A 22,120-nucleotide genomic window follows, 5' to 3' on the forward strand; every position below is an offset into this window, starting at 1 on the left:
AAAACCTGGCTTACACACACTGTGCATGACCAGTTTGAGATGGGGTTCCAAATCCCCTTAGGCACAAGCCTTATTTTTAAAAGTATTCAGAACTTAAGTTTTTATTCTTGAATGTTTCTGTTGCATGTACTTGACTCAAAAGTACCTGAGGATCAGCCTGAATACAAGGGATGTCCTGCACAACCTGTCCTGTCCTCATTCCCATTTCTGTTGTATCACTTCCTAAGAAAATGTCCTTCATTTTGAAAGGCTGAAATAATCCTTACCTCTTTATCCTTTTTATTCATTTTGTTCATTTTCTTCTCTATCTTTCATTGCTCACTCTTTCTTCAATTCTATTTTTTTATTTACAATTCTCATTTTAAATACTTTTCCAACTTCTCTTTCCTAAAAACATCAACAGAAAGTAATGTAATCAACAATGACACACAAAGAAATATCAGTCTTTTTCTGGAAATAGTGTGCCAGATATCCTGGCAGGTAAAATTCCACTACATTGCAATTGATTTACCTAACGAAGGTTTTCTCAACTGGCAAGACATCTAAAAACATTATATTTGCATTAGGAGTTGGGTTTTTCAAAAAGAAATTTGATATTGAAAAATATTGCAAGGGCCAGGGAGTTCACTCTGCAGATCAATCTAGATTGAGAACAAAATCTGACAGAAATTATGTAAAATTTCTAAATGTGAGAGGACGCATATGGGGAAGGGACATTTTCAGCTGACAGTAAAATGGTAACACTACTGACAAAACAAGAGGCAGAAAAGACCAAAAGAAGTACCAAGGATGGGAACCAATGTAATCAAACAGGTATCATCAAAGACTTTGAGGAGCAAGACTTTTGAATTAAAAAGTCACTAGATTAAAAGTCACTTGACTTTTACTTGATTTGTCAAACTACTACTCCTTTTGAATCTGTTTCCCAATACACAACACCACTCTGCAACAATGAGCACAGTGATTCCTCAAGGATTTGACTGTTCTGATATGCATAACCCCAGGCTAATTTTCCATATGGGTGATACTATTACTTTCCCAATGTAAATCTAGAGCTAATTTAAAATAAGGAATAATTTTTGTTAAGATTACTAAACCCATAGAATACCAAGCTTGAAGTTCTTAACAATCCTAGTACAAATTGAAGTGCTGCTGAATAAATCAATTAAATGCACAAGCACACAAATATGCTAGATATACACATACATACACCTTTATGCATACTGATTGTGAGAATGACACACCAAAACTGATTTCAAATAATTAAATCTAGAGTTCATGAAAGATCAAATTCAGATCTATTAATATCTTTATTCAAAATAGATAGTTTCCACAAATTTTTAAGTATGACAAATTTAATCAACAGAAGTAGGCAAATAACCAATTTTCATTATAACAACAAAAAACATTAGGAAAAGGAAGTCTCTTCTTCAGCCATAAATTGTTTTTAGGTTAAATATGAAATACTATTTGAAAAATTCTGATAATGAAAAAGCCAAAAACTGAAGATGATACAGTCTGTTTGGCCTATACTATACTTCTATTTTTAGCAATTGTCAAAAAGCCTGTAAGTGATCAAAACCAAAACACTCCAGCACTGAAAATTTTAGATATTTTATTTGGAAATCTTCTAAGGTAAACGTTTCCCTAGCTCTTCTGGAACTCCAGATGGATAATAAAACCCTAGTATAAGGCTTAGCCTTTCTGTGTCACCTAGTCAACCTCTTGATTAGAAGAAAAGTTGCATCCAAAAAAATGTCAGCAAGAGTTAATCAACAATCTAGTAAGATTTACTCGTATTAAAAAATACTGACTTTTGTCCAGTTACAGCTGTGAAAAACAGAAATTTAAACCACAATTACCTCTGTCCACTGGTACAGTTAAGATCTGTACCAGGCTTAGTTAAGATATTTCTTTCTACACTAAAACTAGAGGACATAGAGCTGATAATAGCATTTACAGGGGGGTTTCTACTGCTGAGTTGTTAAGGTTTCCTTAGGTTTGTACAGTTCTCTATCTTGAGACCTGGACTCATTTCAGTCCTACATACTCAACCAGACAGAGTAAAAGAAGAAACATGATCCATTTAAGCACCCACACAATGCATTTGGTCAAATCCTGCAACCAGAACATATAGAAGTGGTTAGAAGTGGTTTTGCATAGTACTAATGCCACAAAAGTAAAAAAAATGTATTTTCCTCCAGTTAAAGTGAGGGAAAAAATTACTTAGAAAACACTTCACGATACTGAAACCTGGTTGATATCATAGTTATGACAAGCAGACCTGAAATAGTCAAATCTCCCATCTTAAAGAAGCTCCTGATTAATTTGGGAAGATGAACACTCATGTCTCTTCCAAGCGGTTTTTGCCATACTCATCAGTTATTTTTCTTTACTACACCTTAAAGATAAATACTCTGTGCATTTCTATCAACTACTATGATTCTAAAAGTTTTACTCTTTTTGATACATTAATTGGCTATCATGAAAAATGGAGCAGAAAATATTATTCATAGAAATGTTGCTCTGCTGTGCATTGCAACTTCAGAGCACTTCACAGGCTTTCCTTACCCTCCACAGCATTCCTGTCAAGCAGATAAATACTGGTTGCCCCATTCTCAGGCAGAAGAGGAGGAACAAAAGAAATAAAGACTTGAACTGCCAAAAATTTCATTAAATGAGATGTTGCAGTGACCAGTTAACATAGTACCTTCCAGACAGAGATTGTACACAGCTACACAAACCCAGCACTTTTTTCAACATCTAAGGTTGGCTCTGCAGGTTAGCAAACCATTACCAGCATCTTGGTTTAGGTCAGCTAACAGAATACAACAACATTAAAACTTGAAGACCATCTTGTCCCTAATCCTGAGTAGTGGCCATTATGTCATTTGTTCTGTAGAGCAAAAGATGTAAATGACCTCAGACATTCTAGTTAATTATTTATGCACAAGGAGTAGTATCATGATTGGAAATTATGCAGAACAGATTAAATGGACCACATTTTATTATGGAAGAAAATTACAAGCAAGATTTCCAAAACATGGTTATCTAAAAATAGTCTTTCAATTCCTTACTGAGACACTGGACTTTCCAAACTGCCGAGTATGCAGAGGTTTTCCAAATTAAACACCAAATAAGAAATTCAGGACTTTTTTCCGCCATTCTCTTCTATGAAAAGCTGCCCTAAGTAATGCTGTGAGGTAAGAAAAACTAGGTAATGAAAGCAAAAGATCTCAAAAAATAAGCATTGACATGAACAATTAATCTGCCTTAAAAAACTTGACTGTAAAGACATTGGTTATATAATCTGGGATGTTGAAAAACATGAATTTGTGTTGGGCCATGTGCTGTACAACATAGTTTAATTTACTCTGTCACAAAGAGTATAATTTACTTGAATTACAGTTGATGGCAGAAGATGCCAGTTCTCATTAACTACACAAAGAATTCAACAGCAGATATTACTTGATGCTCATGTATTTCCGTAGGAAAGCTCTTAGCCACCTGGTGCTAGGAGTCAGAATTTGTCAACTGAAGGTGCTCATGCAAAAATGTATTAGTGACTAATCACCTGAGACCAGCTAGGGTTAATTTAGCAGAACAATTTCTAATCTCCACTTCGTTCTTCTCTCAGTGGTAAATGGACCAGTAGAGACAGAAGAGTAAAAACATGCTCCTGCTTCCTGAAAAATAATATCCTTTTTACTAGGTCCATCTATCACAACGTTTTACCTTCCAAGACCATTATGAATGCCACATCAGTCAAGGAACCACCCTTTGAATGTAAGACAGCATTTCAGCCAAATGCAGCAAATTTTGGAGAGGCAAACAGTCAAGTAGGGGAATGGGAGATTTAATGAGGAGGTAAAGCACAAGGGTGAGAAGGGAGAATCACAAGGGAGAATCCATAGAACAGCAGTCATGTTTTAATAGCCATTATGGGGTAACAGGCCTGTTGTAAGAATAGCTTGCAGGATGAGCAAAGAGCAAGGCAGCAGAATGTAAGAAAAAATGGCTTGATGGGGAAAATAAATGCCACTGAGAAGTGTTCAAAGAAATTAGTCTTTACAGGGACTGTCTGGACCATTGTAGTACCATGTTTTGAGCTGCAACTTAGCTCCTCCTGGAAGAGCAGATGAGCTGCTTCTGAGAAGCAGCAAGAAAAAAAATCTATAAAATGGGCAAGAAAAGGGGAGCAAATGCTAGGAAAAGATGAGGAGTTAATTTTCCTCCTCAAAAAAACTGATGGGAGATATATACTACTTTAAAAAGTATAAGACACAGGCTAGATTGAAGAATCCCATAGGAATATCCATTGCATCTTCTCTAGTGCTGATCAAAAGCACTTGGGGACATGGCAATGCTAAGTTAATGGTTGGACTCAAGGATCTTAGAGGTCTTTACCAGCCTTAATAACTCCAAGTGACTTCAAGTCCTGAGCCTGAAGCTGAAGAGAATGGCAATAGCCTAAGAGTATATGAACCTTTAAAAGAGATTTGCCTAAAACACAAGGGAGAAAACTGTTCTAGATACAAGGCTTTTAAATTCACACAGATTACAGAATTATCCAAAGAAATGTCCCTGTTCTACAAGGGCTGTAGGTAGCTTTCCCATCTTGATTCCAGTGTCATGAGTTGTGATTCTTTGCTTTCTGATAATTGGATTTCAGAGAAGAGATAGACTACAAGCATGTGTATTCTGAAATGTGTTTAAGCACATAAGAAACTACCTCAATCAGGGACAACCAGGTACATGAAGAGAAAAAAATCTGGTTGTAGCCACAAGGGTTCTGATGATATTAAAAGAACACCACCACCACTAACTTGAAATGGTAGCCCCCTTGGGCATTTCACTGGGTCTTGTTTTTAAAGGATTTTGCTACCCAGTAATTTCCAAAATGTAAATCCATATTAGTGTATTGTCTTCTTAATGCTTCTTCCATCCAATCACTGAAAAACAAAGCACATTATTAAAATGAACCACACAAGTAAAAATTAAAAGGGCCTATAGGGTTCTCCTGAAAGTCAAAGCTGGGCTAAGCTCCCTCCTCGGCAGAAATTCATCTTGCTTACCAATTCCTTTATTTATAATTAAAGCAGCTTCCTTATTACACCTTTTCTAAGCATGGCTATAGCTTAACCATGCAAGAATTACCTTTTAAAAATCACTTCTTTCACCATTTGGCCTGTTTTCTGTTGTTGCTGTTGTTTTAAGAAATTCCCTCATGATGTAGAAGAAATGCTTTTAATACAAAGAATCCTTTTTAAGGGACAAACTAATTGAAAGGAGAAGAGAAGGAGAGGCATCATAACAGCTTCTGTTTGTATTCTAAATGTGAAATACAATTTCTAATATGATTTCCGCTAATTAAAGTTCTAATATCATACAGACATATCCAATGTCTTCTTCATGAGCCCACCAACAAAACTTTCTGCACTACCACCTTCCTAAGAAACAATGCAAAAACGTGTTCCTTCCTAAGGGACAGACATTTTATCGCAAGAAAAGTAATCTCTGAAAAGCCTCCATTTTGTATTTCATTAAAATGGGAAGAGAAGCAATAATACTTAAACTGCACATGTCCCACAGCAGTAACCACAGGGACATTCATTCTTTTGGAAAAACAAGAGGTACAATTGTTTTGTTGGAGTATTTTAACAAAACATCTAGTAAGTTTAGCCAAACAACTCTGAATCAAAATCCAAGGTTCTGAATATACCCCCCATAAAATCTGACTGAATATCATAGAAATGGAGATACCAAAGGCAATTCAACTTTGTGCAGAGCATTGTTACAAGGCAGATGTAGCATTTTCATCCCACTGCAACCTCCAATGTAGTAAAGCAATGTATACCGAATGCTATGAATAGTAAACAATTGCTATAATGCATGGCTCCAGTGTTACGTGCTGATACTTCTTTGCTTTTGGCATCTGCTTTGGCTTTTAGAAGTCCCCTTAGAGTATCACTGTACCTTTTCCAACCTTGTCCATCTTTTCCAAGGGTACTGATGCTCCGATGCCCAAGCTGACCTCTGAAGCTGCACCAAGACAGAAGTAGCAGTAGTTGTAATGGAACACAGGAAAAGGTGCTAGGACTCTGTTTGGAAGGGAGAGTGGCAGCTGCATATCTCCTTTAAAATCACTTAGGCTATGGCAGAGCACTTTCAAACTGTGCTGTTCCTTCTCTTCTGGCAAAAATAGGCAGAACAAAAGGCATTTAATATGATCAGTTACACAAACCCCTACTATTCCCACCCTGCATACTGTCTTGCACTACTTTTCAAATCAATATACTTCTATTACTACTCATAATTTGTGCTACCATTATACTTGGGTCAGTAAAAGTACCATGAAACCCTAAAAAGTATTTTTTTCTTCACTGTCGCATGAAGCACAGCAGAGGCAGCATTCAGGTGATATACAGGCTCTGTTCAGGCTCTCTGAAAAAGAGGCATTTCCCCCATAGAAGACACATTTCCTTTAGGAGAATATTCTAGGAGAGTACTCTAGGAAAAGGTTCTAGTTTCTAAAATCAATTCTGTTATAAGAGCAAGAAGACAAAGAAGTTTTACATTTCATTTACAAGTCAGTCTACAAGTCTCCACCCCAGAATGAGTTCAGGTCCCTCAATTCCTCTGCAGAAACACAGCCCAAATAATGTGCTGCCTTCCCTGGGAGACTGCTTCTGGAAGTTTGCTAGATATGGCCTTAATATGGCACCATACCTTTCTGGTGAGAACTACCTGTATCTGACATTCACTGTGAAGAACCATCTTGTTTACAGATGTTTTTATAGCATATATTTTCTCTATTTTTCTCAAAGTCATGATATCATGTGATATCACTGCCAGGCTATGACTGTGCAACACAATTTTACTTTTTTAATTTTGTATTTGCACAGCAGATCAATTCTGAATAATTTACTTTGTCTGCTGAAAGTGTAAATACAGCATTAGGGCTAACAAGACAGCATGAGTCAAGATTATTGTCCCAAAGCAGGCAGTCCAGTCCAATGTAAGGCCCAAATCTACATGTTTGACATCTGCATGTGCAAGACACAGGACCACCCACCATCCAAAAGCATACATGTAATTTTTGACATGACTGGAGCTAGCATCACTACATGAAAAAGCTGATCCCAGAATTCCCCAGAGAAATGACAAAGATAGTGACTGAAAAGATGTCTAACAGAGACTGTGGAGAAGTAGAGACAAGTGGTGCTGCATGACAAAATCAAGGAAATTGTCTTTACCTGGCTTTGCCAAGATGCCTCAGCTCTGAGCTAAAAAGGATGAGCACATTCAGTCTTGGCTCTCTTCTGACAAGCTTGATAATTAGTGTCCACTGATTAGCATGCATATATATATACATGTTTTTACACTGGTATCAAACTGACTATATTCCTGTTACTTACAGCATACTTTAAAATATCATAACTCTTTCATGTATTTGAAAACAAATGAGGGAACTATGGTGTTTATCATAGATGTGCAGTATCTAACCTGTCAATCTGGAAGTCCTTCCTGTGGCAAGTCAGGAATGTGAAATAAATGGGCAAAGGAACAGGTTTAGAGCAAAATTTACATATTCATCCTGCATCCTGTTCACAGTAGCAGTATAAGCAGGTTTGAGCAGCACTGAAATATGCCTCCTTACACCCATTTACCCCAGCCTCTCCTACCATATATGATTCTTTTACTTCAATTTAAACAAGATGAGCACAGATCATACTGGTAGTAGATCCATGGCTTGCTTTCCAAAAGATACTCCAAGATATGCAAAAAAAAGCCAAGCCAGTCCATTTGGGCACGTAAACCTGTAACACAAACACAAGCCCTCAAGAGTTCCACTCCCTAAAGGTTAATTTAATCATAAGCCTAAGTAGTTTTCTAAATTGAGGCCTATGCTGCTTCTTAAAAATCTGAGACATCCTAGGATCCTAAAACAAATTAGTATCTTTCACTTCAGTTGATTTCATGCTGCTAAAAATTCCCTTCAACCACCAATGAACTAATGCATTAGGATGTGTGCTACCATACCAACAAAAATGCACCACCATTTCCTTTTTAATGGCATATCAAATATTTTGCTTTGTGTAGACATCAAGATTTACAAGGGGCTTTTTTTTTAGTTACATTAATAGTAATAGTGCTAAAATCTTAAGAACTAAGTAGCATGATATTTAATTATCCTTCCATAATTACACTGATTAAATACAGCGTAAGGGACCATAAAGATAGATAAAACATTATGGCTAAAAAACTTCTCAAAAATGACCATAAAATTATTATTAAGCCTGAGGTGAGAAAATTAATATCACAAGCATGATTTTATAGGTTTTTTTAATATCACTTCCCCTTCTTAGACTATCTCATCTGCAGTGGCAGCAGAATTTCCTCCCAGCAGTAATGGAAATGAGAACTAACTATAAAAAATTTTGTGACTTGAAAGGGAGGTCAGTTTAGACCTCCATACCAAGAGAGAGTATTTGTGAACTTGATGCTTCAGGCAGATGCCAAAAAAAAAATATTAAAACACCTCTGAGCTCCAAGCACACTGGCTTACACTTGGGTAATATTTGTTTCCCTCATTTTCTTTTCCTTTCTCATCATTTACAAACACTCTGTATGTGCAACAAACAGCACAATGTAACAGTCACATCTATTTTCTGAGTAATGATCTAAAAAGAGAGATCTAAGGTTTTTTATACTGGATGAAAAATACTATTATAAGGTTTAAAGAATCCCAAGAAAAATTCTGACCAAGATCTAATATTAAGGCAAAGGACTAATATTAGAAATCTGCAACGATTTCAAAAACAGAAAAGATCAGATTAAAAGATTTGGATTGAGCACAAGAAAAGTAAAACAGATTTTTCTGACCTGCGTATGGGATAAATAATTTCAAGTAATAATTTTACTGATTCTTTGAATTATATGTTTAATTAATTTTATTACACATAATTACCAAAATGTTATCATAATTATCTGACACATTTCAAGAAATATGGTCTCATTTTACTTAATTATATGATTAATTAACTATGGTAAGTAATTGCTAAACTTCAACAAAATTACATTTCTCCTTTTCTTTCAAAATTCAGAAATCATCCACAAGTGCTCCTGCCTGTGACTGCTTCCCACAAACAGCGTTGTGGTCATGAAACATACATTTGTTCTGCAGGAATGAAGTCTGAAACCTCCTACTTCTATGCTCTTTTACTGTGTTATATTCACTGACTCACTCTCAGGTCTTAAAAATAGCTACAAATGTTTTTCCATAATGGTTGGCTTTGATACAGGCATGCCTGGCTGTCTTAAGAACCATCATGCTCCCTGGAAAGTCTGTTATTACATTTCCCAGCCCACTGCCTTGGTTCTGATGCCTGCAGTGCATCAAAAACTTGCCCCTGAAGAGACAGGAGTGGTGCAGCCCCTGACCTGGACCTTGGGTGAAAAGCAGGAACAGCCCTAGTGCATCACTCTAGTGCAGCCCTAGTGCATCACTCTAGTGCAGCCCGAGTGCATCACTCTAGTGCAGCCCTAGTGCATCACTCTAGTGCAGCCCTAGTGCACCACTCTAGTGCAGCCCTAGTGCACCACTCTAGTGCAGCCCTAGTGCATCACTCTAGTGCAGCCCGAGTGCACCACTCTAGTGCAGCCCTAGTGCATCACTCTAGTGCAGCCCTAGTGCACCACTCTAGTGCAGCCCTAGTGCATCACTCTAGTGCAGCCCGAGTGCATCACTCTAGTGCAGCCCGAGTGCATCACTCTAGTGCAGCCCTAGTGCACCACTCTAGTGCAGCCCTAGTGCACCACTCTAGTGCAGCCCTAGTGCATCACTCTAGTGCAGCCCTAGTGCACCACTCTAGTGCAGCCCTAGTGCACCACTTTCCCGTGCATGTGGGTTGGCAGAAAGCATCCATATGAGGCCATGGAGCAGGAATGAATTGAAGACAACCTGCAATCTCTCAAATTCTTCCTAAGGGCCAAACCAGGCACCAGATGAGTCACAAAACTGGCACATCAGCGTCTCTGCTGTGCATCACCACTCCTGCAGCTGCCCTTATCTGAGCCAACGTGCAACATTCAGGATGTGCACATGAAGAGAGCTCACAATTGCATCATAGAGAAAAAGTACTAAATCCTATTAATCCAAAAGAAAAATCTAGATGAAAAAGGAGTAACGGGATATACTGTATCATGGGCCCTGGTAGATATAAATATACATCTGAGGAGCTGTACATCCCAACCAAAGCCAGCCAATGAAGAATAACACAGAAGGAATTTCTTGTAATCCAAGAACTAGCTAACAATATTCCACAGATAGGTAATTTGTAACACTAAAAAGAGCCTTAACTTGTGATATTTTAATACAAATTGATTGCCTGTATTTCTGACGTGTTAGGATAATTATTTTACAAAATCATTTCATCTCAACTAAAAATGCGTTAACACATCCAGACTTCAATCAACAAAATGTATTCCTGCATTTTGACAGAAGTAGCGAGTCAGTTATTAAACAGAGCTTTCCTATTTTTTACTAGTTTTATGCCACTATTTAATACCAGGCGCACAATCTCTGGATTTGAGCTGCATGCTAGACATTCCTAATCCAACTAGTGCCGCCAAGAATCGAAGCAAAGACTGTCTAATGCAGCAGGATCTTATTATAAGTCAGTCCCAAATGACACTGAAAAAAAATCAATCTTTTTTATTTTAATCCCCATTTTTCCCCTAAATAACAAACTCTGATTCTTTTACAAACTGATGAGGTGCCTATTCTGCAGGCTGTGGGCTGACTGGTGAGCAAAATAAGGAAATGCGCATGAGAAGCCAAAGTGCCTGGCTGGCTATGAAGCAAAACAGAAACTAAAGGCTGTCTACATCAGTGTCTTGCCAGGTCAGTCATACAGACTGCTCTGTGTTAAATGTTTCCCTGTGCAAAACTGCCTATCAGCATTTTACTTGGATATCCAACACAATTGTTTTTATGCATTCTTAGAATTAAGGACACATATCCCAACTTCCTTGATGGATGACTTCTAATAAGGCTCTTAACAAAACCTACAGAAAAAAATATTTTGATGATAAAGGATAAATTATGGAAGTCAATATAATTGTCAACCTTGTAGCAGCCATGTCTAAATTTCAAAAAACTGGAAAACAATCTACTTCACCACAGACCAAGTACAGAAAAAGAGACAGATTGTTTACACAGCATATTAATCAAGAGTTTTTCACTTATCCTCAAACTGGATTAGCCTGTGGCATCCATGGACGCCTGTCCTCTCCCATACCTAGAACCCCCTACTCTCATGATCGGGTATCAGGGAATCTTTTTCCTATTCCTCCTCCTTCAGAATGATCAAATTCAGAAAAGCCATCACATGCAGTCCTCTGGAAATGGCTTCATAGTGCAAAAGTGATCTTTTTTTCCAAAATTCAGAGATTGCAGAAGTGATTTAGAATTACATCTGCTTTGCCAAATGAGTGCTGTGGATCTTGAACAGCTTAAAAGCTCTTGGGAAGGTGGAATTATTAACAGTTAACACCTTGGCCATAATTGTCTCTCAAATACAGAATTATTTCTCTCTGCAGCCTATCTGAGTTAGCAGCAAACATCACAAGCCTCTCCTTACATCTCTCCCCATTCTGCCTGTATAGTGAAAAGCAAACTAGTTATCAGGAACCTTTTCCTGTTTGTATTAAGAAATCTAATGGCTATACTGCTCTTTGAGAATGTGGGAGATCTCAGGCACATGTGATGATATTGATGTCAATATACTAAAGGGTATCAGCCCAGGAAAAAGGGGGACCCAGTAATGGAGAAGGGGAAGGCTGCATTCATCTATGCATTAGGACCTCAGTTCAATCATGTATTCTCCAAACAGTTATACTGTTTCTATATTTTATTTACAAAGCTGGACTGAAGACTCTGCAGTCAATTTCATCATACCACTGCTCCTATTTTAATACTTATTCTTTTCTTAGTAAGTAAATGATACTGCTGGATTTATTTCTGTTATGTTTGGGAATTGTCATTTTTGGTATTTTGTGTTAGTATCTAGACATGTTCTATCAGGCAGCATTTTCTGACAAGCATATTGCAAAGTATTACCCATTTGAAAATATGCATACAAAACTAAGAAGGAGTAGTGAAGGCGTGATTATACCCGAGTTCACATCCATATCCACACACAGTACCATGATCTTCAGGAGAGCAAGAGGTACACATCCACCAATTTAACTTGTAGCTGAAGTTCACACATCATCTTTCCCTAAAAGGGGAAAGGCCTCTCCTGGATTCTTGGGCTTATCTTCCTGAGAGCCACTGCCAACAAAGATAACAGATGCTGGTAGACTGACTCCCTGCCATAGGCACCTGCTGAGGAAGAACTCACGGACAGGCAGCTCAGAGAGTGTGCCCCATCCCTACCAATCAACCCCATCCAGAACCCCTCTCAGGACAATGTGAGGGAAGGACACTTGCCTTTAGTACTAGTAACTTGCTTTCTTTCCATTTTGGTCATTCACCAGGTTTCTGAATGCCCGGTAGCTTGGGAAATCCTTGACAAAGGGCTACTGTCCCTGCATAGTGCAGCCCCTCATCACAGCAAATCAGCCCTTTCTCAGACAGGGCAGCTCATCAGCCTGACCATTTTCCCCAAGCCCAGCACATCAGCCTGCACAAGCATCTACAAACCAGACACAACAGGACAACTGCTAAAGGATGCATCTGACAATTCCATCAGCCTTGTCAACACTAGAAGCACCCAAATCTTCATCTTGGAACAATCATTTGCAGTTGGGGCAGACAAAATGTTGACAACACATGACATCCCATAAGGTTACAGCCTCTCCATTCTGGTACTAGGCCTCCTTAAGAAGTTATTAGACCTCATTGACAGAAGCAAACCAAGTTCAAATCAAGATTTGTCTCCAAATTTAACAGACTTTCCAGACTTCTACTCTTGCCTTCTCCCATCCTCTAAAACTAGAAATTTTGTTCATTTTTTAATGCATTAAGGCAAGGGTTTGTGCCTAATTTCTTATAAAAGGTCCTTGATTTTAACATTTTTATTTTTTTAGTGGAGGTTGCTGTTTTGGGGGTTGTAGTTTTTGGTTCTTTCTTCAACTACTGCACAACTTTAGGGTATCTAATACCCTTTCCTAAAATAATCACTTGACATAAATATTTCAAAACATATTGAGATAAATGTATGTTTCATTACAGTTAGATCACAATGGAACTTCTATAGAAGTATTTCTGACACAAAATGAACTTTTGTGACTAATGTTAACAAGACATTTAATATAATAATAAGACGCCACAATAGTTTCAATGTTATTTTAAAGTGTTACTAAGCCATCAATTGCTCTAAAAACATACTGAGGTCTTGCAGCAGAATTTAGATTTAAACACACACTTCTTAAAACACTTAACGTATTGCACTATATGAATCACAGTAAACAAGCCTAATGGGAATGTTTACTAAGACACAAAGAAGATCTGCATAAGGAACTAGTTTATAATAAACAATACAAATATTTACTCTATTATTTAATGTGTGCCCAGCATGCCTACCCGTAATGCAGCATTAGCTGACATCAGGCATATGCCATATGCACAAATAATTAATTCAAATTATGTTTTCTTCCAGTGTGTCGTTTCAGAAACGAGCTGAATTAATGCAAAGATATATTCAACAGCAAATACTGAGATGATCTCTCTGTGTAACAATGCAGCCATGTCTGTCTTCATGAGCACACAGTTTTTAATAGTTCACCCTCACTGTTATTTCAAGCCAAGGGCTGATGGCATATGAAATACTCCTGAAGTTCTCCTCATATAATCACTGGATGACTAACACAGTGATTTTAAAAACTGATTTGGTTAAACGTTTTTTATACGAGACAAGTCTTCACAGAGTAAAGTCTTCAGAACACATCCACCTCCTTTAAACCACAACACCCCTCAATAAACATCCAGTAGCTTGTCTACAGTAGTTTTCCTCAGTGCAGGGACAGATCAGCTGTCCATCTACACTCAGGTGGTATCCAGCAGAGAGACTACCAGGTTATTCCTAACACAGATACCATAACCTGTGAAGGCATTCCTGAAAGAGATCACTTGGCACCTTTCTGCCATGAATAACTGCTCTGCAATATCCTGTTCTCATGCTATTTCAGATGCAATTTGCTTATGAAAAAATACACTTCAGCCCAAAATGCTACATGAAAGAAGTTATAAGCACTTAACTAGTCTTGAAAGGCATGTTTCTACGTCATTCCTGTAAAATTTTATTCACATCTTCTCTTGAGAGCTGCATGTTACCCCTGTGCTTTTCTGTGTGGTGCTACTGCCAGCCCTCCACACTTACTAGCTCTCATTTTCTCATCAGATTTCCAGCTGATCATGGAAAAGAACTGACTGCTGAAAAAGGAATTTTGCCATCCCAAAATTAGCTTGGAGAAATGCCATATACAGCTGTTGGAAAACAGCTTGGCTTTATCACATTGGCAATGCAAGTAATACTGCAATTCAGTCCATTCAGAAAGATTCAAGGAAAGGAAACAGTGAGATTAGGTAAAGAGACAGCCTTGTTAAGCATTTGCAATGTCTCTAATGAAATGGACCCCATTTGATGTTTTGTGTGTCCCTATAATTAAGTTGCTAATCATACTTCCTGAAGTTCAGTCCTGCTCATCTGGAAGCTGTTTGCATTTCCCACAAAAATGGAATCCCCTATTCAGGCTACGTTATTCATCCATTTAAATACACAAATTTATAACAACACACTAGTGAATCCAACAATTTTTCGGTTTCATGCAGAAACTGGGGAGAGGCTCATTCTGGCTCTGTCACATACCTAGATCTGATTTGGGACATGGAAGATCTGGAGACAGAATCTTACGACAGGTACTATCTATTTAAGTATCTCAGGATCCTTTCTCTCAACTCCTGTGAGGTGGCCAGAAGTGTTTGTAGGTGCCTTACTCATACCTTTACAAATCTGGCCTTTTGTATATGCCTGTTTCCAGAGACATGCTGGGCTTCTTGGCAACTACTCACAGCTCATCACTTTGGTGGGGCTCCCTGTGGCTGCCCAGGTACAGCCTGCACAAAGGAGGCCAGAATTAGCAACACACCTTTTGCTACAAGAGGAGAACAGGCTGATGGCAGGGCAGGCACTGAGAGAATGGTGCAGGAAAGACCACATTATGCCCTTATTTTGGCATTACAGTATGACAGACAAAGGAAAAAAATCAAGAGTTGGTTGCATATAGTTCAGCCAGACAAGACCTAAAGCAGGCACTATTGTGTTAAGATGTCTACAAACACCTGAGTAGCATAAATAGCAATATTTGAAACATGTGATCCTGCCTGAAACTAAATACAGAAACAAAATGTAGAAATTACTTTCTTTATATTTAAAACTGCTTTACATTTTAGCCTCCTGATCACAGCATGAAAAATAAAATCAAAGGAAAAGCTTGCATTTTACGACATTGCATATTAAGCAACCGACACAATATCATGCTTAAATGAAAAGTGTATTAGAAACAAACACAGCAGCACACCAAGACCTATGACAGTTTTCAGCACACAGTTCTAAAAAACAAATATTAACATAAAAACTTGAAGGTGAACCTAGTTCCCAGTTTTACCATGCTTAGCCCCAAGGAGACACACTTACCCATTTATTGTTTGAAAAAGCTTCCAAGGTTAATACAAAAAATTTATTTTAGACTCAGCTTTATTTTACTCTCAAGATAGTAAAGTAAAAATGACCTTTCACATGAAACCAAAGGCACTGGAAGTACTTTCACATGCACTTGAGTTCTTGGAGCTACAAGTTGTTTATTGGTTTTCTTTATTAATGTTTTGAACCATTACAAAGTATGTTTTACCGATCAAACATGGAATACAAAATAGAAATCCACAAGAACAAGAACCACTTTACAAAGGCCGTCAGAGCATGAAACTGATTTTGACAGGTCAGACATGATCTATCCAGCTCCATGACTATAGCACAACAAGGATTGTGTTTAAGACAATAAATACAACTAAGATTTCCAAGGGAAGTCTTTCCTAAAAAACCTTTCCCAAAGTACAGGTTTATGGTGACCAGAAGGTAGTTGTATATGGAACATATGTAGTTGTAATATAAATTATATAAATATGCTAAAGCAAGCAAAATATTCTATTATTTTACTGAAATATAGGAACTTTATGGTATGAAAACCAACAAGAACAATTTTCTTTCACACATGATCAAGCAAAAAGAAGAAATGAATAGGACAGTTTTCCTTATCCAAAGTACAAGAGGTTATAGACAACACCAAAAAAAAGTCATGCTGAAACGATGAAAAATACCTTGCTAGTGTCCTTTTAAAGTCATAACTTATTATGGAAAATCAGCATTCACAAGCATAAATTTGTTTCTGTATAATTCACTGCCAGTGACATTTGATTCTTTCCTAAAAAGCCTGTATTTAAGAGGAAAGTCATAAAACTGAAAAAAATGGCAATGACTGAGTAATTAATGGCTTGGTGCTCTATTAGCAATTAATAAATTCACCTAGAAATATCCAGAACCTAGTCATGTGCCATTTTTTATTTATTTCATTTCATTTTCCGTATTTTGCATGTACTCTGGGGCAATCATACATAGTGCATTTACCTTGCTTCCAGTACACTAGCAATTCCTCATTGTACTTCGGCACTGCAGGCATCAGCTTTACTGCATCATTTAATGCACACAAAATAAATACATCTTGTAATGTAGTGGAGAGTGTAGTACTTAACAAAGGCCCTCAACTGTTTCACAAATAGCTATCAAGTTTCTGATGTTCAATGTGTTCATCTATATTTCATTATCTAGGATGGGATTTGATTTGCTTGGGAGTATTTTGGCCTTAAAAAGCTCCAAAAATATGTTCATCAAACCCAAAGAGGAGCTTTTGAATCATATTCATGGCAAGGAGATACATAATAAAATGGACCCTGACAGTTTCTCTCTCTTTTGCCACTTAATGAGTAACCATCTAAGTCCGGAAAAGCCCTGATGGAAGAGCCCTGATGGAAGGCAAAACTATTCCAAAATAAAGAGACTCTTGAAGAGATCCCTTTATCATCTGCACCTTTCCTCCCCTCACAGCAAGTCAAACACTCAAGCGATACAAACTGAACGCCAGTTTACAGACAGTAAGAACCGTGCATCAGCAGCAGTGTCAGCCATTGTGCCATAATGGCCTTCCCTCCTTATCTCCCCAGAGGTTCTAATGAAGAACGAAGATACTTCAGCTGGTTTACATTTTGTAGAATTTGAGGGAAAGAAGCACGATTTTGTTCCTATTACATTTCTATGCTTGCTCCTGTGAGAGAAGCAATAATTCTGGACCCAAAAATGGGACGATCCCTATTTCCCCTCAATACATCTGATACCACATTTTACTGTTTCTTTTCTATGCATGTCTTAATACTGACATGGTGGTACACAGAACTCTAATAGCAAGTATATAGGCTCTGGAAGAGCAAAAGCTCAATATTCAAGCAAAAATAAAGAATGCTCAAATAAAACCAATTCCGGCATCTGGCTGTGCCCTGGTATCCACTGAATGCCCAAGTAGAAGGAGCTCTCAATTCCCCTTATAAATCAATGTCAAATCAACAAAAACAGACCAGTTTATCTATGCTGCCAAGTACAGACTCCCCCACATGGGTGTTACAATTTGCCTGTTTTAGGACATTTTAAGAAACAGTATTGACAGCAGCACAATTTCCAGTCCAGGGGGCAATTTTCAGAGGGTCAGAGATGGTGTTTGGTTGTCATATGGTTTCACTCAGAAGGGGAAAGTCTGCCCCGTGGCACACGGCTGTAACCCACAGAGAAGTAATTCCAGTCATTAATTGATTTGCACACAGGTGGCAGACTCCAGTTTAACACCCATGCCCTTCCTGTAACAATGGATCAGCTTCCTCCAGAGCAGTCTCCTGGAGCAGCATCGTTCAACTGTGTTGCTACAGAGATGCAGTGGAAAGGTAAGACCCCCTGGCATTTGAAGTGGTTATCCCAATTCATATGCTTAGCATTTCTTGAGAAATCTACAAACCCTTCAACACTGCGATGAAGCTTCCTTTAAAAAGAGATCAATAATTCACTATGCTGCAAAATTTAATTCAATTTCTGTTGATAACAAGAAGATACAAGAGGGTAATATTTGATTTTTTTGTCACAATTTCTGGATTTTTTATTTAAATATTCCTACTGGTACTACCTTATTTTGCCTTTTCTCTGGCCTTCACAGCATGATTTCTGGCAATATCACTCAAGATAGGCACATACACCTGACAGTTTTAATAGGGCAACTGAGACAAAGTTTCACTGATACCACTCAGTACTAACCTACAAATCTTTCTTTTGCCTTCTTTCTTTCTTATCTTTATCACTGGAAACATGCAAAGTGAAGTTTTATGACAATATTTTTATGCATGTTTTCTAAAAGTTACCTTAAATATTATGATACACTATTTTAATAAGCAATATCATCTCAAGTATCTCACCATTATTTTGCCTGGTAACACAGAAAAGGGGGATATAATTTTAATCAAAGTGAAATAAGTCTCAGCCTGGAAACTGCAAAAACATGTATTTTCCAGTGTTTTCAGCTAACTTTAACTAAATTTGGTAGACAATGAAACTGTGGGTGTTACAATATGTAACTGGCAATGGTATCACTGGGTCCAGTAATGGTACAAAACTGAATACAACTTTCAGACTTGTACTTTTGAATTTTAACATACTGCAATTGAAGGGGCATCAACAGAAGGTTAACAGCAGTTCATCAGTAAACTCAGTAAACTGCAGGCAAATTCAGAAATTTAGGGGGTGTTTGTTCATTTGGTTTTTTACACTTCTTCCTTCCTCTCACCTCAGATTCCACATTTAGTCCTTCAGTGTTAAAATGTTCGTTTCTACTGTTTTGGTTTCTGCTGAGAAAATTAGTTTATTACCAGTCCTTCACAATAATTTTTCATAATACTCCTCTGCAGGAGGAGGATAACTTTTAATGTCAGTGTGAATATGATTCTGTATATCTGTAGCACTGAATTTATAGCACACATGTGGAAAATCTTGTAAACTGCCCTTCTCTTGATAGACTGTGCAGTAAACTGTATAGTATTTTAATTAATTTCTTAATTACAAACATAAAGTGTGGTAGTTGAAATCTCACATGCATGCACAGACAAGATTGTTGCTTTAGCCTGACTAACACAAGGCAGATCAAGGCAGAAATGCTCAAAATATGGAGAACCAGCTGGAAAGATAGATACTGGCTCTTGCCTCCTTTTACTCACTTCCTATTTTATTCCTTCTCTGATAATTACCAGATTACTTTTTCCAAGCCTTATGTTTTAACCTTCTAAAAATCTCAGAAGCCTGAAATTCCACAACAGAGGAATTAGTACCAAACCAGGGACATTCAATTGACTGAGTTACTTAGCAGGTATATTTAATGATAAAAACAATGATTTGTATATTTGGTGTCACTGATAGATCCAGGTACCTGCTGTCACAGATGCATGTGAAGCAGGATATCCAGATGCCATGAGCAGTGAGTCATGCAGAAATTTCCATTTCTGTAATGTGGCCACAGAGCAAATACAAATTTCTCTCAGATTTTACTCGTTCGAGTATGAGTTCCCATTTCTTATCTTGTAAGGTTGAACACCACGGACTTATCAACCTAAACCATCTTACAGTGACAAGACTACATAAAAGAATGGCACAGAAAACCAGGCTATCACTTCAGGCCAAGTGGTAATATCTCTAATTATTTTCAATAATATATTATTTTCAACAATGGTCAGATGTGTAGGCTCTTTGGAAGAAAATATGGTTTTTCCTCCCTTCCTCTGTGAGCTTTCAACAGCTAGAGATAAAATATTTCCTGAGCTTAATGAAGTTGCTTTGATTATGAAATCCCAATGGATCCCCTAAATTCCCATCCAATTTTCTCCTGAAAGGTAAGGTAGAAAATATGATTTAGAAGATGTTCTTTCAAAATATTTAGGGTTCTTCCCTGACCTCTCATGTGCCTAACAGCTTGGACCTAGGCAAATTGCAGCCAAAGCATTTCAGGAGGACAAGGACAGTCCTTATGCCTGACAGAAGAGCATTCATGTGAGTCACTACAGCAACAGTGGCTCCAAGTGCTGCATTTGCACATTCCCCAGGTACCCACACAGAGATTAGCTAAGCATGGCACCAGGATGGAGCTAAGTCCTCTGCAGCAAACAGAACCGATGGAGCCTGAAGTGCACAGGCTCTCTCAAACACTGTTACAAAGATAGATTTTCATATACAGCAATTAGACATGCCAAGCACAATAATACTGAGGGCTATGGGAAGTGGCTGCAGAGCCACTCCTGCTACTGATTTTAGGTCTGCAGAGGTAGGACAATGTAGGCAGCAGCACAGACCTGCCTCTGACTGCAGTTTGTGCCCTGCCAGCCCCTGTGCTGCCCACCACTATCCTCACTGCTGGTCTTCAGCTACTTTACATTTCCCAGCCACATTAAGACATGCACCATGCCCTTCCAAGCAAGGCCAGCTATCTACGCTCTGAAAATATCTGTGACTAGCTTAATCTTTCATTTTCAGATGGCTAAAATTAGGCAAGAGTCTGCCACTCCCTTCTTTAAAGCTTTTTACCTCTTTAAAGCTTTTAATACATTTTATTCTGCTCTTATGCAAAACATGCCTGCTGCAACAGCTTGCAACCAAAGCAAAAGTATAATGCACCAAGATTTTGCAGAGAGGAGTTCTGTATGAGCTGAGGAAGAATCAGACTCCTGTAGAGCTGAGAGATGACACCAGGGAGGTGGCTGGGGCTGTTCCAGAGCCATGCAGCCTCCCGGGCTCCCTGACACGCAGCAGCAGCAGGGATGTGCAGGCACCTACCACAGCACAACCACACCTGCTTTGCTGCTTTCAGAGAATTCAGAGTCCTCCCTTGACAGCATAAGCATCCTGTGCAACTCCACCAACAGGTTACTGCCCACAGAATGTGGAGTTTTGTTGGGTTTTCTTTAAAGTATCCTCACTAGGCAGTGTCCCTCAAATTCCAGCGCTGCTTTGCATTTAATGTTAAGTGTAGCACTGCTGGTTGATACAATAGTAGTATATGCCAGACATATTGGGTTTTTAAAAAAATGTTTAAAAAGCATAATAATGGTGTGGTCTCTCAAGAATACATTTATTTCTGCAGTATAAAATAAAATTAAATTCTTCAATCTCAAAAACTCTTAAAAGATTGTATTTAAAATGCATAAAGCATTAAAAAGACATCAAAATTAAAATAATCTCATAAATCTCTTCATTTAAAAGACTTATTAGAATACAGATAGAGGCAGAAAACAGCTGCCCTGCAGACTAAAGCAGTAAATTATTACTATTTTAACTCTTTTTTTTCATTTTCATCATTGAAATTTTCCTCACAGAATTACTGCAGTAGTATAAAAAGACCAACTGCCCCCTATATTTAACATGTGAATAGTAAATTATTTTTCAGTGGACTTCACAACTGATAAACTGTATATTCTTTCAAATGTCAGCAGACTATAAGATCGTTTCCAGACAAAGGAGGTGGGGAATGTTTTCAGAAATCACTATTGCATGCAAAACTATAGAATTAATCAGCAATTCATTCCCTCTGACACAACAGCAGCGGGAAACTGCAGCAATTGTGAACCAGCACTCCAAACTCCTCCAGCACTCTCTTGGCTATTAATTTTTAACAGAATTTCAAAGTTAGGTATATCTAAATATTAGCAGGCTGACTTGTGAATTGCTAAGCACATAACAGCTCCAGGAAGTTTGCTTGTTTAGGGACCTAATCATCATGTTAACAATCTCCATTTAGTCAGGAATTAGGCTTCTCTTAAAAGCAAAGAGCCTTCATCTCATTGGGCAATACTGAGATTGGTACAAGAAGATTCAAGGGCAAAGGAGGAAGACAAGTGAGACAAGAAAATCAATCAGTAATATTCAACTTTTTAAAACTGACAGACAAATTAAATTTTTCAGCAAGTGCCCTCATTCCTCAG

General features: G+C 37.9%; 1 protein-coding gene and 1 long non-coding RNA gene across 3 annotated transcripts in view; both read right to left on the reverse strand.

Moving 5' to 3' along the window:
• PPARGC1A (PPARG coactivator 1 alpha) overlaps positions 1-22,120 on the reverse strand; it is a 361,917-nt gene that overhangs the window by 289,616 nt on the left and 50,181 nt on the right. The gene's annotated exons all lie outside the window — the stretch shown is intronic.
• The window catches only part of LOC146767553 (uncharacterized), a 158,036-nt gene that overhangs the window by 87,601 nt on the left and 48,315 nt on the right, over positions 1-22,120 (reverse strand). Inside the window, exon 1 of the long non-coding RNA XR_014954752.1 lies at positions 6-22,120. This exon is cut by the window's right edge and continues 48,315 nt beyond it. This is a non-coding gene — a long non-coding RNA (uncharacterized LOC146767553). The remainder of the gene's footprint in view (positions 1-5) is intronic.

Source organism: Lonchura striata, chromosome 4, assembly GCF_050655825.1.
Source record: "Lonchura striata isolate lonStrDom1 chromosome 4, ASM5065582v1, whole genome shotgun sequence".
Taxonomy (NCBI): domain Eukaryota; kingdom Metazoa; phylum Chordata; class Aves; order Passeriformes; family Estrildidae; genus Lonchura; species Lonchura striata.